The sequence below is a fragment of the Heterocephalus glaber genome, unplaced genomic scaffold, assembly GCF_053883595.1.
Source record: "Heterocephalus glaber isolate CG9 unplaced genomic scaffold, H.glaber_assembly_v1.0 deba00001538, whole genome shotgun sequence".
NCBI classification, from domain to species: domain Eukaryota; kingdom Metazoa; phylum Chordata; class Mammalia; order Rodentia; family Bathyergidae; genus Heterocephalus; species Heterocephalus glaber.
Genome location: NW_028258333.1, coordinates 5,859,030 through 5,866,721, shown reverse-complemented (window position 1 = coordinate 5,866,721; position 7,692 = coordinate 5,859,030). Strand labels below are relative to the sequence as shown.

At 40.0% G+C, this 7,692-nt stretch overlaps 1 pseudogene; it reads left to right on the top strand.

Annotated features, from left to right (window-relative positions):
• Positions 1-324: 324 nt before the first annotated feature.
• LOC101705753 (nicotinamide phosphoribosyltransferase pseudogene) lies at positions 325-4,984 on the top strand (annotated as a pseudogene).
• Positions 4,985-7,692: the final 2,708 nt, after the last annotated feature.

Here is a 7,692-nt window from a genome sequence, read left to right as displayed (position 1 = left end):
CCATGCCACTACTCTTGCAATCTGAAAGTGGAGACATGCGTTTCCCTTCATGTGAATCTAGATCGGCATCATGAGCTGCTTTGGCAGATGTGCACTTGTGCCAGTTCCAGGCCTCTCTTTTAGGAGGCCTGGCAGCTCCTGATTCCTTCTTTGAAACCAGTTGCCTTTGCAGAAGTATATTCTGAAACTGCCATGCAGTCAGGATGCCTGATGTATGAGGAGGAGCTACATGAAGTAACATGTTAGTGGCAGACGTGAGTGAAGTCGTCAGGAGCCTTCTAACCCACCCTGCTTAAAGAAACTGAGTAGGTGAAAACAACCAACATGGAAGAGAAGAACCATCCAGCTGAACCCCATTGGGTCAGAATTGTGCAAAAATGAAGTCAGTACTTTTGGGATGATTTTGCCAAGGAATAAACAATGGAAGAAATCATAACAGAGCAGCCCAAGGAATGAGGCTTTCCTTCGAGGTGAACTAAATCTTCAAAATTGAGAACAGTGTCTCTCTAAGCTTTGAAGAGAGGCTCTAGCAACATCTCTTCTATAACCTGCAAGGATATGAATAAGCATGTGCAAAAAACTGCTAGATTGTCCCAGAGTGCAACATGCTTTGAAGTGTATTTGCGGACAGAAAGCCCACAAATATTTCCTACCTTCTTCTGTGGAAGAGAACAGGGCAAATCTTGGTCCATCTTCTGAGTCATGTTTAGGACTCAGCAGTTGAATACCTTGGATTAGGAGTAGAAGTGTTTTCAAGAAGAGGCACTTGTACTTCCTCTCAGCACTAGCTTGCCAAAGCTCAGAGCCCTACCTCCTTTTCTATCTGCAAGAACTCAAGGGCAGTTCTTACAGAATCCAGGATTTGAGTGGCAGCGTCTGTTGCCCATCTCTTACTTGAAGTCAAAAGACAAAATGGCTGGGGAAACTGGCCATGGTAGGATGAGGAGAGAGAAATGCATTGAGAAAAACTGGCATTACCAGGATTGGTGGGACACAGATGTGGGAAAGTATCCAAGAGCCAGAGGGCTCTGTGAAGACAACATGGCCTGAAGCTTCTTGGGAGGACCCAGAAGATAGAGTAGGGAAGGTGGGACTGCAGAACTGGCCAAACTGGCTCATACTGGGAACAGTGTGATGCAGAGCCCCTGTGGTGTTGGCAATGGTTGGAATATCTCTGAAGACTGCATGGTACCCCCTACAAGGCAGAGCTAACATTTGAGTGTCTGCCATGACAGCAAGCAGCAACTCAAGTAGCTCCAGGTGTGTGAACCAGTTGTGGCATCTTCTTTGGCTCATCTGTCTCCACTCTGTCTCCAGCCTAGAAGAGTCAGATGCTGGGCAGGAGGAAATGAAATAAGGAGAGGGAGGGGACCCAAGGTTGTCCCCCCACTGCTGGTCCCTGACCATAGGCCCAGATAGGAGGTAGCAGAGGGGACGCAGTTTACCCTGAGGCTGAGATCTCATTTTTAAATTTAGAACATCAACTAAAAGCTAAAAATACCCTGAGATGTCTGGAAGGGGAAGGAAGGGGTTCAGCAGAGCCTTTTGCAGAACAGTGGTGGAAGAAGAGTTGAGCTCTTTTCTAATCATCCCCTCCCAATTTAGCCCACTCAATAAACTAGTTACAGGTTCCAAAGCCCGAAGGGGAGAACAGGTGGATTACGTCTGAGGAGCTGGAAGATATCTGTGCAGGAAAATAATGAGCAGAAGGCAAGGAGAGAAGAGTCAGAGATGAGGTTGGAGAGATGAAATGAGCAGGGGTTAAATCCTGTATTGCTCTCAGCACGAGAGAAGCATTTTGAATCTTACTGTGCTTTAGAAAGCCATTAGAGAATTCTGGGAAAGAGTGTAATGGAATCTTATTTCCATTTTTTGAAAAACCTCTGACCACTCTTTGGAGAAGGTTGGGAGGGGAGAAGTGTGGAAGCAGGCAGACCAGCGAGAGGCTGCTGCAGTACTGGAAGTGACAGGAGAGAGATTGTGGGGAAGTTGCTAGATGGAGGGCTTAATCTTTCAAAACGTTTTGATAACCAGATGAGGTAGGTGAGAGATTTATTTGGTTTTGTTATTTGACAAATTAAAGAGGGTCTGGCCAGGGCTAGTTTTCAGTGCACTGACAGTATATGATCAGCTCTCAGATTTCACTGTGCACATGAATCTCCTAGGGAGTGGGTAACATGGCAATTCTTGCGTCTCCTCCTTAACTTCTGAGTGGCCCTAAGAATACTGGGGTGGTGGTGGGGATTCTCTGTTTTGCTAAAAACATCCAGGTGAGGATTGAGGACTCTGAAAAACCCCACTCTGAAAGAGTTTCCGGTTTCCTGGGATTTTTATCTTTCTCACCTGCACTCTGCATTCTGTATTACAATATTCATTCCACATTTTTGTACTTTGCTTTCTTTTTCTTCATCTCATTTCTTTTCCTTCCAGCCCTCAAGCCTTAAACATGTTAAGGACTAGTTGTTTCCTCCCCCCTCTTTCTTTCTCTCTTTTTAATGTCCCTTCTTACAGAATTCCAGGTGCATAATTACTTTTTAACTGTTTTGAAAACAACATAGCACTTACACTGCAAAAGCATTTAAAGGACAACATATCAATTATAAGCCAAGTAATTTGAAGACAGAAGTGGCTGAGTGGCATAAGTAAAGGATCCATTTTCTCTAGTAAATAACAGAGATACTGTTTCCATCCTTTCCTTCCCATAACCAAGGACATTTTGGCACAAAAGACTTCCAAGTCATAGGCAGTAAGTGGTAAATGAAAATATACAAATGTCTCTATCAGGCATTTTAATCTGAATAGTGAAGAACACCCCTAAGGTGGCAGACGTTTAATGCTGCTCTGTTGGACCTAATGCAGGACAGCTTGCTTTTACCCACAACAAAATGGAATTTTCTCCAGATATCTGGATAACCTTGATAGAGCAGGAAATGTGTGATTCAATCATAGCAGGCGTAATAACTCATATCAGTACAGGCCAAGTTGGTAGATGTTCCAAACTGTCCCAGACAAATCATCAAGAGGCAATGGGAGAGGGATTATTTCCTTGATGCTCACTGAAGGGGTGAAATCATCTAAGTCCCTCGGAGACAGAAGCCAAGCCCAGGTGTTACAAGAAGTCGATTGTTTTCTTCCAATTTCTTTTTAAGACAAAGGAAGTTCAAATGATACTTTAAGAAAAGAATATTTTTGTAATGAAACTTGTGTAGGAAAAAAGTCAAGATTTAATTCTACCAAGGAATTTGATAAAAAAGAGACACAGACCTCAGAAAAGTATCCCCTGTACGAAAGGTAAATTTTATTCACTTTATTGCTTCTTTTAGCCCCCCCCAAATAGGCCAATAGAGATAAGTTGATCAGCAAATTACTAAAGAAAATTGATTTATCCCAAATCAAAGCTAGATCAACACAAAACAGCTGATGACAGTGAGGACGTCCTTGCCACACCTGGAGAGCAGGTGGAGTTTCATCATAAAAACTAGGCTAAGCAACGAAGCATGGGGAAGCACATCTTTCTCCTTCCTGGGGGCTGCACCCATGGGAGCTTGAGGTGTGGCTCCTCCACCCTGCTGTCAATGAACACTGTGGCAGAAGCCAAATCCTGCTGGCCACCAACTCCTACAAGGCTACTCAATGTAAACAATACCCCCCCAACACAAGCAAAATTCATTCCAACTTTGAATGCAGTTCTTTGGTTGTTGCAGTACATTCTTAACAAGATCTTAAAAGGTAATGCAAAAGAGAAAATCCAGGAAGTCAAAGAGGTGTGCGTACAAAGAACATCGCCAGATGCTGTCTTTAATGAAGAGGGATGGACTATGTGCTTGAGAAACACACTGGACATCTTCAGATAGAAGTCAAAGCTGTCCCTGAGGGCTCTGCCATTCCCAGAGGAAATGTTCTTTTCACAGCCGAAAACAGATGCAGAGTACGACTGGCTTACACACTGGAGACTTTTCTTGTTCAATCCCAGGATCCAATTACAGTGACTCAAATTCTCAAGAGTGGAAGAAAATGCTGGCCAAATATTTGTTCGAAACTTCTGGTAACTTAGATGGTCTGGAACACAAACTACAGGAGTTTGGCTACAGAAGAGTCTCTGCCCAAGAGAATAGTGGCATGGGGGTGGGGGTGTTCATTTGGTTAACTTCAAAGGAACAAATTCAGTAACAGGAATTGCTCTAATTAAAAAACACTCTGGAGCAAAAGACCTCATTCCAAGTTATTCTGCTCCAGCAGCATAACATGTACTGTACCATAATGGCTTGAGGAAAAGACCAGGAAAAAGATGCTCTTTGACTTATGGTCGCAGTTTTCATCAGTGCCTGTATCTGTGGTCCACAGTAGTGATGCCATTTATAACGCATGGAGAAAATATGGGGTGAAGATTGAAGACATCTAACACTATCAAGAGGTACCAAGGCACCACTAATAATCAGACCTGATTCTGGAAATCCTCTTGATACTATGTTAAAGGTTTGGAATACTTTATATGAGAAGTTTCCTGTTACTGAGAACTCAGAGGGCTATAGGTTGCTGTCATCTTACCTTTGAGTTATTCAGGGGGATGCAGTGGATATTAATACCTTACACGGGATTGAAGAAAGCAAGAAACACAAAAAGTGAAGCATTGAAAATGTTTCCTTCTGTTCTTGCGTAGTTTTCCTACGTAAATGAATAAGAGATCTCTTAATTGTTCCTTCAAGTGAAGCTACGCGGTCACCAATGGCCTCAGGATTATTATGTTCAGGGACTCAGTTGTTCCCAATAAAAGGTCCAAAAAAGGGCAGATTAGTTTTATATAGGACACCATCAAGGAATTTGGTTACATTTGAGGAAGGAAAAGGAGATCTTGAGGAGGACAGTCAAGATCTCCTCCATGCTGTGTTCAAGAATGGGCAGGTGACAAAAAGTTCTCCCTTTGATGAGGTAGGAAAGCAAGAATGCACAGCTGAATATGAAACCGGAAGTAGTGCTTCATTAGGTTCTGTCTTGTGACTGGATTGTGTGCATGCCTGTGTGGACTTGCATGTGTGCTTGTGTGCACCTGTGTGAAACGATGTAATACATAACGTTCATTGTATAGATGTGTGAGACTTTCTTTGTGTTCTGTGATACGTTATAGCCAAATTACCGTATTTGTTGGTTTATGGACATACTGCCTGTTTTCCTTTTGTGTCCAGTGTTTAGGTGATCTCAAATTAGGAAACACTTATAAGCACAACATAATATTAATGCTACAGTAAGCTTTTTAGGGCCCTGTGCCAATAGATGGTAACTCAATCTGCTATTGATATTTTCATAAAGAGCAGAACCAAGAAACTTTGATAAATAACTAAAGGTCCCATACAGCAGATTTGGGTAAAGTAATAGGATTGCTTTATGTTTATATTTAACTCATTTTTTTGGGGGGGGGGTACTGGGGATCGAACTCCGGTCCTTGCCACTTGCACAGCAGGCGGCGAAACCACTGAGCTAAATCCCTGGCCCTTAACTCATATTTTTTGCAAACAAGATTGTGTAAGATATATTTAGAGTTTCAGTGATTTAACAATCTTTCCAACTTTTCACGGTTTTTATGAGCACAGAGTTTCAAGAAAATACTTGAAAATCAATTACCTGGCCTTTTGTCCATTACTCAGCAAATAAAGCAAAGCTAGATTCACACACAATGTCATAAAGTTGTTTGTGTTATTGTGGTAATTGAAAATTATGTTAACATTACTCTATAGAATTACTAAACTCACTGCCCCCTGGAGTATATGCAGTGGTCATTCTACACCTAAGAAATTAATAGTTCTTACCGAAATTTCTAGGCACTGTACAGTTCTATACTTTGGTCATTGTAGCAGCAAAATGCCAAATTTGAAAGGCCTGTGCTACAGTTTCTATGTCAAAAACTGTGGCTCTAATATGAACCTCAGAACTTTTAAGAGATAATTTTTTGAAAGAATTTCTACTTCCACTGTAGAATACATAAACATTAAATATTGGCAAAAATGGAAATAGTATGTTTTGAAGTAATCACACTTCTGAATTTAGTTTTCATATTCTATGGTTGGTTTGACTTAAATGAATTAACTGGAGGGGGTAGTGAGGGTTCTTATTTTAAATGTTTTGATTCTATATTTCATTGAACTGCAAAATTAAACTGGATATAAATTGGAAAAAACAAGAAAAAACTTTTATTCTACTGTTTAACTTGAGATAGGGAGATACATGAACTGTGTGTCTCAAATAGAAAAGAATTCAATACATGTAGTTGTTCTTCGATTCTTATACATAGCAGACAAATGGAAAGTAAATTGACATTCTATCATTTCTGTTTCAATAAGCTAGGGAAATATCAATTTCAAACAAAACTAAAATAAGTTACCTTTCTATTAGAGCCCAAATGCTGGATACAAGCCTGGAATACATTAGAAACTTTTCTGTAGGGAAAAATACTTGCCTCACTTATAGAGTGTCTTTAATTTGACTGAATTCCCAAGTAGAACAACAGAGTTGTTTTTTATTTTTGATGCTAATATTTACAGAAAATTAGAATGCTACTTTCCCCCTTCTTGAGGAAGACAGTTTCCTTTAGGCAAAAAATGAATGTCTCATAAAAAGTACCAGAAATGTTAAAATATACTTGTCTCTGCTGTTATGTAGAGACATAGTTTTAAGGGAAGAAATGAGATCTCATCAACGTGATCACATTTTAAAAAGGCCCCAAACTTTTCAACAATTATTTATAGTATATACTTTGGTGACTTAATGGAAATAGCTTAAAATACAGTAATTTATTTCAATGGCATTAAAATCAAGATGGTACAGAAAGACTTGAGATGATTGATCTATTATCTCAAAATAATGCCTTTGCTAGAATCTACTTGATAGTTTTTACTGACTCTTCAAAAAATGTTCAACTTGGAAAAAGAAATAGACATATCTGGACAGTGTCTAGAAGGGTGATGTTGTTTGTTTCTTTTCTCAGAAAAAAAGACTTTGAGAGCAGAATGGTTTTTATTTTAGTGTTATCAGATTGATCAAGCCATTGGAGCACAAGGTTTCGATTGAGAAAGCAATGTGTCCAGACCTGTTAATTAATGCAGCAGAGTGGATTACAGTGGGGGAAGGCAGGCTTCTGACCTAAGAAAAGGACCTTCCAGGGGACACACATCATTACCACTCACAGTACTGGAAGTGTGTAAATCAGCAATCAGACCTCAGGAAGAAGAAAACTCTAGTTAGCGTATGATTTACATTATTTTCCTGGGAGGGATCCCTTTACTTTGTCCACCCCTGTGTTCTTTAGTTCACATGAAATTCCCTTCAAATATTTACCGTTAAAAAAAGGATATCCCCATTTATGCTTCAAATTACAAAAAAAAAAAACACCTGACGTGAGCAATAGGAAACAATTACACAATGACTGAGACTTTTTAAAATGGCACAACTTGAATGCAATGTTAACTTTGATATGTCTTAGTTTGAGGTTATATGTGTTACATGATGAGTGGAAGGACATTTTTTTGTCATCTACAAGAGTTCAAGGAGATATCTGGCTGGGGAGTCCAACATATAAAAAGGAGAAGCCACTGTTTAATTTTGTTTGTTTGTTTTTGGAGCTAAATAAAGTGATTGTCCTAGATATGTTCAAATTTACCATCTGGCCCTCATTCGATATTCTCTTGGTTTAGAAAAAAA